Raw genomic sequence first — 13571 nt, 5'->3', positions numbered from 1 at the left:
GAGACAACCCCCAGCATACATTCAGAAACCTGAATCATGCAGGTATATGGCCAAGCAAATGGCATGGTTTGTTCATACTGGAGAACAGATCTTAGGGCTTGAGGGAGCTGGAGTTTAGTCTGGAGAAGAATAGAATAGAATAGAATAGAATAGAATAGAATAGAATAGAATAGAATAGAATAGAATAGAATAGAATAGAATAGAATAGAATAGAATAGAATAGAATAGAATAGAATAGAATAGAATAGAATAGAATAGAATAGAATAGAATAGAATAGAATAGAAAATATTAGACCAGACCAGGTTGGAAGAGACCTTCATGATCATCACATCCTCTCTATCATCCAACACCACCTAAACAGCTAACCCATGGCACCAAGCACCCTATCAAGTCTCCTCCTGAACACCTCCAGTGATGGTGACTCCACCACCTCCCCAGGCAGCCCATTCCAATGGGCAATCACTCTCTCTGTGTAAAACTTCCTCCTAACCTCCAGCCTAAACCTCCCCTGGAGCAGCCTGAGACTGTGTCCTCTTGTTCTGGTGCTGGCTGCCTGGGAGAAGAGACCAACCTCTGCCTGTCTACAACCTCCCTTCAGGTAGTTGTAGAGAGCAATAAGGTCACCCCTGAGTCTCCTCCTCTCCAGGCTGAGCAACCCCAGCTCCCTCAGCCTCTCCTCACAGGGCTGTGCTCCAAACCCCTCACCAACTTTGTTGCACTTCTCTGGACTCGTTCCAGCAAGTCAACCTCCTTCCTAAACTGAGGGGCCCAGAACTGGACACAGGACTCAAGGTGTGGCCTAACCAGTGCAGTGTCCAGGGGCAGAATGACCTCCCTGCTCCTGCTGGCCACACTGTTCCTGATGCAGGCCAGGATGCCATTGGCCCTCTTGGCTGCCTGGGCACACTGAAGGCTCATGTTCAGCCTACCATCGACCAGTACCCCCCAGGTCCCTCTCTACCTGGCTTCTCTCAGCCACTCTGACCCCAGCCTGTAGCACTGCATGGGGTTGCTGTGGCCAATGTGCAGAACCTGGCACTTGGATGTGTTCAATGTCCTGCCCTTGGACTCTGCCCATCTGTCCAGCCTGTCAAGGTCTCTCTGCAGAGCCTCTCTGCCCTCCAGCAGATCAACTCCTGCCCCCAGCTTGGTGTCATCTGCAAATTTACTGCTGATGGACTCAATGCCCTCATCCAGATCATCAATAAAGATGTTAAAGAAGAGGCACAGGGGAGACCTCATTGCTCTCTACAGCTCCCTGAAAGGAGGTTGAAGTAAAGGTGAGGTTGGTCTCTTCTCCCTAGGATCAGGTGATAGGAAAGGAAGTGGCCTGAAATTGTGCCAGGGGAGGCTTAGATCTGAGATGAGGAAAAATTTCTTTGCTGCCAGAGTGGTCAGGGATTGGCACAGGCTGCCCAGGGAGGTGGTGGAGTGTTCCCTGGAGGTGTTCAAGACACCTGTGGCCATGGCAGCTGGGGACATGGTTTAATGACCATGATGGTTGGACTGGATGATCTCAGAGGCCTTTTCCAAGCAAAACAATTCAATGATTCTATAAGGCTGAAAGACAGAAGCAGCCAGACCCCTACCTTCCAGTTCTGTGGAGTTGTTTCCCGTTTCTTTAAGGAAAGCAGCAAATATTTGGGTCCTCTTGTTAGCTAAAGATTAGTTTATGTTAGCAGCCTGTTTGTTTATTCTGCTGAAATTAAACAGAGTCCCTGACAGTGAATCTGAAAGGGTTTCATCCCTTCTGGCAACAAACTCATAAGATAAATGTAACTACAGGTACCAGGCCAAGTAATTGTTAGAATAATTTGATTGAGAAGATTGGATTTCAGCAGTTTCTCCCCTATTTTGTCAGGGAAACAGCAGCTAGAGCACACCAGTGGCTCCAAAGCAAAACTGAAGCAAAAAAAAACCCCACAACTATAAAAGCACTTTCAGAGGACTTCTCAATGGATTATTGATTGGCATTGCTTCTTCTAGAGTCAAGAGAATGTCATGCCTGCCCTCGACGACCCTTGGGCATGCCCAGGTTTACATCAGCATGGTTGAAAGCTGCACCAACATGGCAAGCAAGCACCAGGGATCAAGCAAATCAATTCGGAACTGTGGTACCCTGCAGTGTCTTCCTTTGGGCTGTTGCTGAGCTTTGGTACAGCTGCCAACCTGAGGAGGAAGGCTGAAAATGAAGAGGTTTTACTTGGGGCAGTGCTCAAACTCTTTAAACCTCCCTTGCCATCTATTATGTTTCATACAACATAGAAGAATGTCAGAGACTGGCACAGAGCCAAGGCCTTTAAGTGGGCTCAGAGGGTAACCATGAGATCAGCACCTCAATGACTTGCCAAAGTTCTGCTACAATCTATAGATCAGGTCAGCCTAACATCCAGAGGAGTATTTCCCATCCCAATTACCCAGTTGCAAATAAGTTTATTTAGGTGTAAAAGTGAAATCAGTGAGATCAGGATCAGCTCCTAACATCTGTTCTGTTGATCCAAGCCAGGAACATCCCTTCCTGCTCTGCACAAGCCGAAACATTTCTCCTTTTAAGATGCACCACTGCAGGTTAGAGCCCAAAGGCTTTTACTTCATCTGCTTCATTTCCTTCAGGGAGACTCTTAACCCCAAAAAGAGTTTTGTGAGGTTGCAAAGAGTGCAGAAGAGTTGGTTCTGCTTCCATCGCTGAGGCTGAACAGGCTGTGCAGATTTCTACACCTCTGTGTGCAGCCTCCCCTGGACAAAACTCCTTCACTGCAGAAACATCATTGTACAAGGATTGATTCAGAGGGGTTTTGTTTCCTTTATGCAACAGCCAGAGTGAAGAGCGGAGCAGGCTGCCTCAGCCCTTTCCAAGGTGTCACTTCTATCGATTGCCAGGGAATGGCTTAAAGACTTCCCATTGAACCAGTAAACGCTGCAAGATGTTTCTGGATCTAGCTTTAATTGTTCACCATTTACTCCATTATTAGAGTCTGCTGCCTCTGCTTCTACCTGCCGGCAGCGCTGGGATGTCTGGGGTGCCGTTTACACCCTGATGTGAGGTGCAGAGAAAGCAAAGCCGTAATAAAGGGGACTGTGTTGCTTGCAACTGCAGTTCCCCACCTGAGACAACTGTTGACGGAGACCCAAAGCACATCAAGGTGCAGGGATTCACCCCAGCTCGCAGGGAGCCACTCACACTTCCTTCCTCATGCTGTTCTCCTCGATATTTTTGCTTCAGTTTCCAGCTCCCAGCCCCAGCTGCTCTGAGCAAATTTCTCTCTCTCCTCTGTTTTCTGAGTCTGCTCATCCTTTATCACTTAATGCTGAAACATCACACACATTGTATGCTCTTTTTTTAAATGATTCCTTCTCCTGCTTTCCATTCTCCTGCCTGCTCCCCACCATCCTTCTCTTCTTCCTGAGCCTGTCATATCTGTGTCAGGAGTGCAGTTGGAAAGGGGATCTCAGAGGAGCTACCTGTCAGATATATCTACTTGGAGATCAGCTCTGCTGCTTAAACGTGGAAAGAAATGATTCCTGGGAGGAAATGTTGCTGTACTGCTGTTAAGCAGAGTAACTTCATCCAGCTGGTGAATATGACAGAGATCTATCAAAATAAATAAGAAATAAATATTAAGCCATCAAGCCTTAGCAGACCACTTGGGTAGCAAGGGAGAGAAAGGCTCAGAGTACAAAGGAGATGTATTGGTTTTTTCTTCAGCAGATGTAACATCAGCCTGCAAAACACTGACATCTGCACAGATTGATCCTGAAGTACCTGGAGGTGCCTGAAGAAGCAGGGTTAGAGTGGAGCTGAGGAAGTTGTTCTTCACTATGAGGGTGGTGAGACTCTGGAACAGGCTGCCCAGGGAGGCTGTGGCTGCCTCCTGCCTGGGGGTGTTCAAGGCCAGGCTGGGTGAGGCCTTGAGCACCTCAGTCCAGTTGAGAGGAGGTTGGAGCAGATGATCTCTGAGGTCCCTTCCATCCTCAGCCACTCTATGATCTAGAAGAAATCAGCTGCTCTTGTTGTCATGTAAATGGAAGGTCCTGATGAATGGCAGCTTACTGCCTTGCTTAGATGGTTTAGATCCCTGCAATCACTGTGTGCTTCAGCCTCCATTAGAGGAGCTTTCCTGTGGGCTCACTTTAATCTGCACTCTTTGGTCAAATACCTGCAGGTATCAGAAAACAACCCATTAGCCAGGACAGCACTTTCCAAAGGACACTTAAAAGGTGAACCTACAAATGGAATGCTATGGAATGGAATGGAATGGAATGGAATGGAATGGAATGGAATGGAATAGAATAGAATAGAATAGAATAGAATAGAATAGAATAGAATAGAATAGAATAGAATAGAATAGAATAGAATAGAATAGAATAGAATAGAATAGAATAGAATAGACCAGGTTGGAGAAGACCTTTAAGATCATTGAGTCCAACCTATCATCCAACACTATCTAATCAACTAAACCATGGCAGGGACTTTGTGGAGCTCTCTCAGGGTAGAACCTAAGCTCAGGTAGTGAGGAATGATCAATAAATCAACACCACCCACTTCTCAACAAGCTTCCCAGAGCACAGTTCCATTTAAACAGGGTTTCTATGGTCCTGCTCAATCTCCAGAGGTCTCTTGCAACCCCTAACATCCCCTAATCTTGTGACTTGCTGGTAGCCAAACCTTCCTTCTCCACTGCAGACCATGCCCTTGTCTTCTGCAGCTCTGTACAAGAGGTTTCTGCAGAGAAATGCAGACATGCTGTGGATGTTCATCTGCAGCACATCAGGCTTCAGAATCTAGCCAAGCAGCCAGATGCCCAGAGGAGAAAGATGAAAAAGAACCAAGTATTTGATCCTTCCAGTGGCTAAAATGTCCCTTCCTGCACCAAGATGTCCCTTTCTGCACCAATGTCCTTTTCTGCACCCATGCCTGCATCAGCAATAGTGTGGCCAGCAGGAGCAGGGAATTCATTCTCCCTCTGTTCTCAGTACTGATTAGATCACACCTTGAGTCCTGTGTCTGGGCCCCTCAGTTTAAGAAGGCTATTGAGACACTCAAACATGTCCAGGGAAGGGCAACAAGTCTGGGGAGGGGTTTGGAGCACAAGGCTGGGGAGGGGTTTGGAGCACAAGGCTTGGGAGGGGTTTGGAGCACAAGGCTGGGGAGGGGTCTGGAGCACAGTCCCTATGAGGAGAGGCTGAGGGAGCTGGGGTTGCTTAGCCTGGAGAAGAGGAGGCTCAGGGGAGACTTTCTTGCTCTCTATAACTACCTGAAGAGAGGTTGTAGCCAGGTGGGGGTTGGTCTCTTTTCCCAGGCACCCAGCACCAGAACAAGAGGACACAGTCTCAAGCTGTGCCAGGGGAGGTTTAGGCTGGATGTTAAGAAGAAGTTCTTCCTAGCAAGAGAGATTGGCCATTGGAATGGGCTGCTCAGGGAGGTGGTGGAGTCCCCATTACCAGAGGTGCTTAAGAGGAGGGCACTTGTAGCCATGGTTTAGTTGTCAGGAGGTGTTGGGTGACAGCTTGGACTTGATGATCTCTGAGATCTTTCCCAACCTTATTGATTCTATGACTCTGAGAACACAGGGAAGAGGCACAAGCAGACAAAACCGAGGGGCTGGAGAAGAGAGACGACAACAACAACAACAACAACAACAACAACAACAAAAACCTTTCTTTGGTCAGTAAACAACCCGAGAGAGAATAGGTCTGCAGTGTGTGGACAACGTTCTGGCAGTTCATTAATCCCAGCTAAATCTCTCCAAAGTTACTGATGCATGGATTCCATTTTCAAATTTCTCATTAGTTCCTCTTTATGGATTAAATGCTGATGTTCACGAGTGAATGCACACAGCTTCAGCTGATGGATGTAATTGGGTTGTAATGGATTTTAGCTGCTGTTCCTTCTGATCCAGCCAATTTGAAATGCAGTATCAATGCATTCTCCATCCCCCCCCCCTCCCCCCCCCCCCCCATCTACTCTGGAGGGAATGAGAAATTGAAACCTACAAGATGAAATTTATCAACTTCCATAAAGTCTGCTCCAACCATCATAAAAAAAAACCCACTGTTAAACTTCTCATTATCATTCCTACCCCCCACCCCCACCCCCCTTCCCTCCCCCAGGTTGTTTCCCAAACTCTGGTCAGGCAGTCACAAACATTAAAGTGCAGTTGAAATAAGCAGAGTTGATCCTTCAATATCCTCTGTGCCCTCAGCATTGATTTTGGCGCCGTAAATATGAGCGGCGCAGGATGACATTAACATAGCAAAAGCCCAACAGCAGGGATGTAAGAAGTGATGTGAAAGGATGGAAAGGTTGCACAGCCTCCTCCCAATTTTTCATCTCACTGTAGATAAATTGGTGATTTGTTGTCACTGTGAGGCCAGCCTGCAGGCTACAGCTTTAAACTTCCTTCCCCGCCCTTGTCCGTAAACAGCAGAGAATCAGAGAACTGTCAGGGTTGGAAGGGACCTCAAGGCTCAGCCAGTTCCAAGCCCCCTGACATGGGCAGGAACACCTCACACTACAGCAGGTTGCTCACAGCCACATCCAGCCTGGCTGCAAACACCTCCAGGCAGGAGGCTTCCACCACCTCCCTGGGCAACCTGTGCCAGGCTCTCACCACCCTCATGGGGAACAACTCCTTCCTGACATCCAAGCTGAATCTCCCCACTTCTAGTTTTGTTCCATCCCCCCCAGTTCTATCACTTCCTGACAGCCTAAAAAGTCCCTCCCCAGCTTTCCTGTAGCCCCCTTCAGATCCTGGAAGGTCACAGTTAGGTCTCCTTCGAGCCTTCTCTTCTCCAGACTGAACAACCCCAACTCCCTCAGTCTGTCCTCACAGCAGAGCAGCTCCAGCCCTCTGCTCCTCCTTGTGGCCCTTCTCTGGACACCTTCCAGCACCTCCAGATCCTTCCTGGCACAGAGGCTCCAGAATTGGACCCAGAGCTCCAGCTGTGGTCTCAGCAGAGTGGAGCAGAGGGGCAGAATCCCCTCCCTGGCCCTGCTGACCACACTTCTCCTGCTGCAGCCCAGGCTCTGCTTGACTCTCTGGGCTGCAAGTGCTCACTGCTGGCTCCTGTTGAGTTTCTCCTCCTCCAGCACCCCCAAGGCCTTTTCTTCAGGGCTGCTCTCAAGCCAGTTGCTTTTGCCTTGCTCTCAGTTTTGATTGATTCAACCCAACCAGAGGGGTATGGAATGGTTAAGACTATGTGTACATTCCAGAAGGGAGTGTGGAACACCAAGGATGTTCCCAGAGGTGGTCTTTGCAACATCCAATATGAGGAATATTGACAGGCTGGAAGGAAACTCAGCCTGACATGCTGGGGATTTTAAAACCCACTGAACTCCTTGGCATGAATTTCCAGGATCTGAATAGCCACAGTGACCCCCAGGCATGCAGGGGGGCTCAAGGAGCTGGGAATTGGGATGTCAATCCTCATCAGTGCAACAACTCACTTGGTGAAATGTGGAACTGCATAATTAGGTTCTCAGGGGAAGGGAACGAGGAGAAAGGAGAATTTAAGTTGGTTCAGCACCAGTCAGTGAAAACAAAAGTTGGTCATTTGACTCCAGGCTTTTGGAAATGCCTTCTCCAAGTGTTTTTTTTACTTGCTGGTTCTCTTGCAGCTCTCTGGGTAGACAAAGATTCATCTTGAACAGTGCCAGCCACTACCTCTTGCCCTGTCTTGTGATAGCTGCAACGAAACCAAAGGCCAAGAGCAACCAAAGCTGCTGAGAGGATTTAGGCAAATGGTCCTCCTGGAAGTTACTTCCAGCAAGAGATATCTAAATAAGAATCTCTTGTTGTAATCTAATCTCTTCAAGAGCTGCAGGTGCACAGCATTTCTTAAAGCAGAACCAGATTTTGGCTTCCAGGAGCCTCACAGCTACAGGCCTCCACTTTTGGAACACCCACTCTGCCCAGGAGCACTCCTGCAGAGCAGCCCAGGGACGGTGTGGGGAGGTTTGGCCAGCAGCATGAGCTGAGCTGCCTTGGCAAATCTCATTACTGCAGAAAATCCTGGAGCCTCTCTCCATACAGCCAGGTCCACACAGCATTTGCATGCTCCTTAAATCTGACATTGGTGACAAAAGCCATGAACAAGATCAAGCATGACAGCCACCTCCCGGCTCCCAAACCAAAGCTGTTCCATTTGTATTGGCTCCAATTGCTTTTGCATCAGGCCTTATCAGCTGGACTCATTACAACTTTCCAACTTGCCAGCTCTCTTCCCTATCAGCTGCTGCTATGACTGAAGCCATCCTGTCTGCATCATTCTCTTTCCCTTTCAGATTCCAGGCCAAATTCAATAATGGTTGTAACTGAAAACTTAATTATTGACTTCAGTGGAGTTGCTCATGCTTAGCACAGGGCTGAAGCTGACCTGGCTCTGCCTAGTGCTAGCCACAGAATCCCAAACTAATTACAGAAGCCCAGTAAGACAGGTTTTTAATCTCTTGCTTTTATTGCTGTTATTATCAGACCATTCATTCCCATTCTACGACTTCAAGACTGGCATCTCAACTAAATTATCCATCCAGGGCATGTCAGAATAAACTCTCCTCCCTCTGCCAGCCAACACTCATCTGTCACTTGGGTGCAGAGAGGTTCTCTACCTGCTTGCTGGGCTCACTTACAGCAAACTTCTAGCCTGATTAAAAGTTTCAGGAGACCATCAACAAAAAGGCTCTGAAATGCAAACCTAATCCAAAGCTAAGTTGCAAAGCACTTCACCATGGGCTTACCAACCAAGCCAGTGGGATCACATTGAAGTTAACTCTGGAAATACTCTTTTTATCCCCCACCCCCATAGCTCATTCTTAGTCACAAAAAAATCAGAACCTGGAAAAGAGAGATTATATCCAAGTATTGGGAAAGGCCAAAGTGAGGTGATGGTGTAAGCAGAAATAGAGCTGCCAAAGAGAGAGGGACCTGGGGGTACTGATTGACAGCTGCCTAAACATGAGCCAGCAGTGTGCCCAGGTGGCCAAGAAGGCCAATGGCATCCTGGCCAGCAGGAGCAGGGAAGTCATTCTGCCCCTGTACTCTGCACTGGTTAGGCCACACCTTGAGTCCTGTGTCCAGTTCTGGGCCCCTCAGTTTAGGAAGGACATTGAGACACTTGAAGGTGTCCAGGGAAGGGCAACAAGGCTGGGGAGAGGCCTTGAGCACAGCCCTGTGAGGAGAGGCTGAGGGAGCTGGGGTTGTTTAGCCTGGAGAAGAGGAGGCTCAGGGGAGAGAGACCTCATTGCTCTCTACAAGTACCTGAAGGGAGGTTGTAGCCAGGAGGGAGTTGGTCTCTTGTCCCAGGCAACCAGCACCAGAACAAGAGGACACAGTCTCAAGCTGTGCCAGGGGAAGTTTAGGATGGAGGTGAAGAGAAAGTTCTTCACTGAGCGAGTCATTCATCATTGGAATGTGCTGCCCAGGGAGGTGGTGGAGTCCCCATCCCTGGAGGTGTTCAAGAGGGGATTGGATGTGGCACTTGGTGCCATGGTCTAGTCATGAGGTCTGTGGTGGTAAGTTGGAATTGATGATCTTTGAGGTCTCTTCCAACCTTGGTGATTCTGTGATACTGTGAAATGTGTTGAACTCTGAGCATATTAGAATAGAATAAACCAGGTGGAAAAGACCTTTGAGATCATCCAGCCCAACCTATCACCCAACACCATCTAATCAACTAAACCATGGCACCAAGTGACTCATCCAGGCTCTTCCTAAACACCTCCAGTGATGGTGACTCCACCACCTCCCTGGGCAGCACGTTCCAATGGCCAATCTCTCTTGCTGGGAAGAACTTCTTCCTAACATTCAACCTAAACCTCCCCTGGTGCAGCTTGAGACTGTGTACTCTTGTTCCTCTGCTGGGTGCCTGGGAGAAGAGACCAACCCTCACCTGGCTACAACCTCCCATCAGGGAGTTGTAGAGAGCAAGAAGGTCTCCCCTGAGCCTCCTCTTCTCCAGGGTAAGCAACCCCAGCCTCTCCTCATAGGGATTGTGTTCCAAACCCCTCCCCAGCTTTGGTGCATATTCTATCAACATTTCCTAAAAGTTCCCACAACTGGGACATAAGGAGGAAGTTGGACATAAGGAGGAAGTTCTTTGGACATCAGGAGGGAGTTGTTCACAATGGGAGCGGTGAAACACTGGAACAATCTGCCCAGAAATGTGGCTGAGACCCCATCCCTTGAGACATTCAAGATCAGGCTCATGTGGCCCTCTGCAGTCTGATCTAGTTGGAAGTGTCCCTGCAGGGGTGGGAAGACAAGGTGATCTTTGAGGGTCCCTTCTAACCTGATGCCATCTGAATGTGAAGAGATCACTTTATTGGCCTGATTAAACTCCCTCTGGAGCAGCAGAGCCTCCCTGGGGGTGGTAGCTTGGGGCAGCCCTAAAGCCGAAGTTGTGCAAGAAGCCATCCACCTCCTCGGGCTGCTATTTGAATGCAAAGGTCTCCTCATTTATTCTCACTACCACTTACTCCCTTTCCCAAACTCCTATATGCTCTTAATTAAATGATTGCAGTCCTTCTGTAGATTATGCATAAATCTTCATTTGCTTTCTTTATTAGCATTCGATCTGGATTTGTTAATGGCAGAAATGTTCCCCTCAGGCAGGAAAGCAATAGAGTTCAAATGAAGCAAGGGGCTTTTGTTAAGGATAGTCAATTTGATTAACATCACTGTCAATATGATGAATGGAAATCCTCTCAAATGAGTTGCCCAATACCTTGAAATCATCCCTGGAATATTCATGTCATTAGGACACAAATGGTAAATTCAATTTGGAATCCTGTTGGCCTGCCCAAAGTTAGCCTTAACACTGGGAGCTGCAGCTGCTTTCACAGTATCACAGAATCACCAAGGTTGGAAGAGACCTCGAGGATCATGGAGTCCAACCTGGCACCATAGACCTCAGGACTAGACCATGGCACCAAGTGCCACATCCAATCCCCTCTTGAACACCTCCAGGGATGGGGACTCCACCACCTCCCTGGGCAGCACATCCCAACGGTGAATGACTCTCTCAGTGAAGAACTTTCTCCTCACCTCCAGCCTAAACTTCCCCTGGCACAGCTTGAGACTGTGTCCTCTTGTCCTGGTGCTGGTTGCCTGGGAGAAGAGACCAAACCCTTCCTGGCTACAACCACCTTTCAGGTAGTTGTAGAGGGCAATGAGGTCTCCCCTGAGCCTCCTCCAGGCTAAACAACCCCAGCTCCCTCAGCCTCTCCTCACAGGGCTGTGCTCAAGGCCTCTCCCCAGCCTTGTTGCCCTTCTCTGGACACCTTCAAGTGTCTCGATGTCCTTCTTAAACTGAGAGGCACAGATCTGGACACAGGACTCAAGGTATGGCCTAACCAATGCCGAGTACAGGGGCACAATGACTTCCCTGCTCCTTTGTCTTCCCCACTTCTAATCGAGATCTCAGCCCTTTTTATTCTCCCTGCCTGACACACAATCCCTAACATTCCTGCCTCAGAGTTGCCAAAATACTCTGCCTCAGTTTCCATCAAGCTGCTGCATGACTGAAGGGAGCTCAGAAGCCCTGAATTTTAAGGTAGTCATGAGGTCTGTGGTGACAGGTTGGACTCAATGATCTTTGAGGTCTCTCCCAACCTTGGTGATACTGTGAAGCACTTCTCTCCTTGTTCTTCCACTCAGTTTGGGACCAAACCCCTGCACATTTAGGTTCTGTTAAGAGGTGCAGAGTCTCTAAAGCTTCAATGCAATTCAGTTTCTACTAATGACATCTTTCTACCTGGTGCTGCTCTGGCTGCTTACTGGTTCCCCAAAGTGGCTTAGTTTCATAGATTGGTTTGGGTTGGAAGGGACCTGAAAGATCATCCAGTTGCAAACCCCCTGCCATGGGCAGGGATACCTTCCACCAGCCCAGCTTGCTCAAGTTAGTTGTTTAAGTGTGGAGCTGGTAGGAGTGGCTCCAGTAGGCAACAGCAATAACAGTGTGGGTGGTGTGAAGCCTGTCCAGATGAAACAGAGCAGACCTCTGGCTCTGCAGGTTTGATATCCATGAGGAATGTTTATTATCCTGTAATAATATCCACAAAACAAACCAATTATGACTATTATCATCTGTCCTTCCCCATGAAGCATGTTCCAAATGAGCTCTGCAGACACTTTGGCAAACAGGTATCCAGGAGGAGGTAGAACAGCAGGTCAAGCTTAAAGCAGAACACAGCTCCCAGAAGCTTTATGCATTCATTTAAGTGTCCAACTATTGCACAAAGACACCAAAAACAGGGAAAAGAGAAATAAGTGTGTGGTGAAAGGTGGCAGCTCCTCCACTTCCCCAGGGGAAGGCTGTGTTACTCTCAGGGAGACACTGGGTTTAATTAACAACCCAGTAAAGAGACCTTCCTCCCTTTTTTCTCCCTCTTTTGTCTTTTTAATTAAATGATCTCCTGGTCTTGGAGCTGCTGCCATCATTTCACACAATGTGTGTTCATTAGGAATGCATTTACACTTCTCATATCTTGATTTATCAGCTCTTCCCTTCATTTCCATACTCTAGATTAATACTCCCTGGGATAGAACATATTGGACAAGAGCAGAAGAGCCTGGGAGAGAAGACAACATTAATAACCCCAAATGGAAGCTATCAAAGGGAGTATGTGTGCCTGTGTATAATCCACAGGGATCTACAGCAGCTGCCTGATTTCCCAGGCAGTGGATTGGACTCAAATTACACATTAACCACTCCTGCAGACAACAAAACCTCCTCTAAACTTCTTCACAAGTGTTTGGCACAGAGCTAACATTTACCCATGGTGTGCCACAGCACACACTCTGTCGAGACCAAAAGTAAAGGACATTCCTCATGGATATCAAACCTGCAGAGCCAGAGGTCTGCTCTGTTTCACCTGGAGAGGCTTCACACCACCCACCCTGTTATTGCTGTTGCCTACTGCAGCCATTTAGAATAGATTAGAATAAACCAGGTTGGAAAAGACCTTGGAGATCACCGAGTCCAACCTATCAACCAGCACCATCTAATCAACTAAACCATGGCACCAAGTGCCTTATCCAGTCTCCTCTTAAGCACCTCCAGTGATGGTGACTCCACCACCTCCCTGGGCAGCACATCCCAATGGCCAATCTCTCTGTCTAGGAAGAAATTCTTCCTAGCATCCAGCCTAAACCTCCCCTGGCACAGCTTGAGACTGTGTCCTCTTGTTCTGGTGTCTGGGAGAAGAGACCAACCCCCTCCTGGCTACAACCTCCCTTCAGGGAGTTGTAGAGAGCAATAAGGTCTCCCCTGAGCCTCCTCTTCTCCAGGCTAAGCAACCCCAGCTCCATCAGCCTCTCCTCACAGGGCTGTGCTCCAGACCCCTCCCCAGCTTTGTTGCCCTTCTCTGGACACCTTCCAGCAGCTCAACATCTTTCCTAAACTGAGGAGCCCAGAACTGGACACAGGACTCAAGGTATGGCCTAACCAGTGCTGAGCACAGGGGCAGAATGACTTCCTACCAGATTCACACTTAAACAACTAACTTGAGCAAGCTGGGCTGGTGGGAGGTATCCCTGCCCATGGCAGGGGGTTTGCAACTGGATGATCTTTC

The sequence above is a fragment of the Melanerpes formicivorus genome, unplaced genomic scaffold, assembly GCF_026170545.1.
Source record: "Melanerpes formicivorus ecotype bairdi unplaced genomic scaffold, bMelFor1.0.p_v2 SCAF_34, whole genome shotgun sequence".
In the NCBI taxonomy this organism is placed as follows: domain Eukaryota; kingdom Metazoa; phylum Chordata; class Aves; order Piciformes; family Picidae; genus Melanerpes; species Melanerpes formicivorus.
This window is presented reverse-complemented; position numbering follows the sequence as displayed.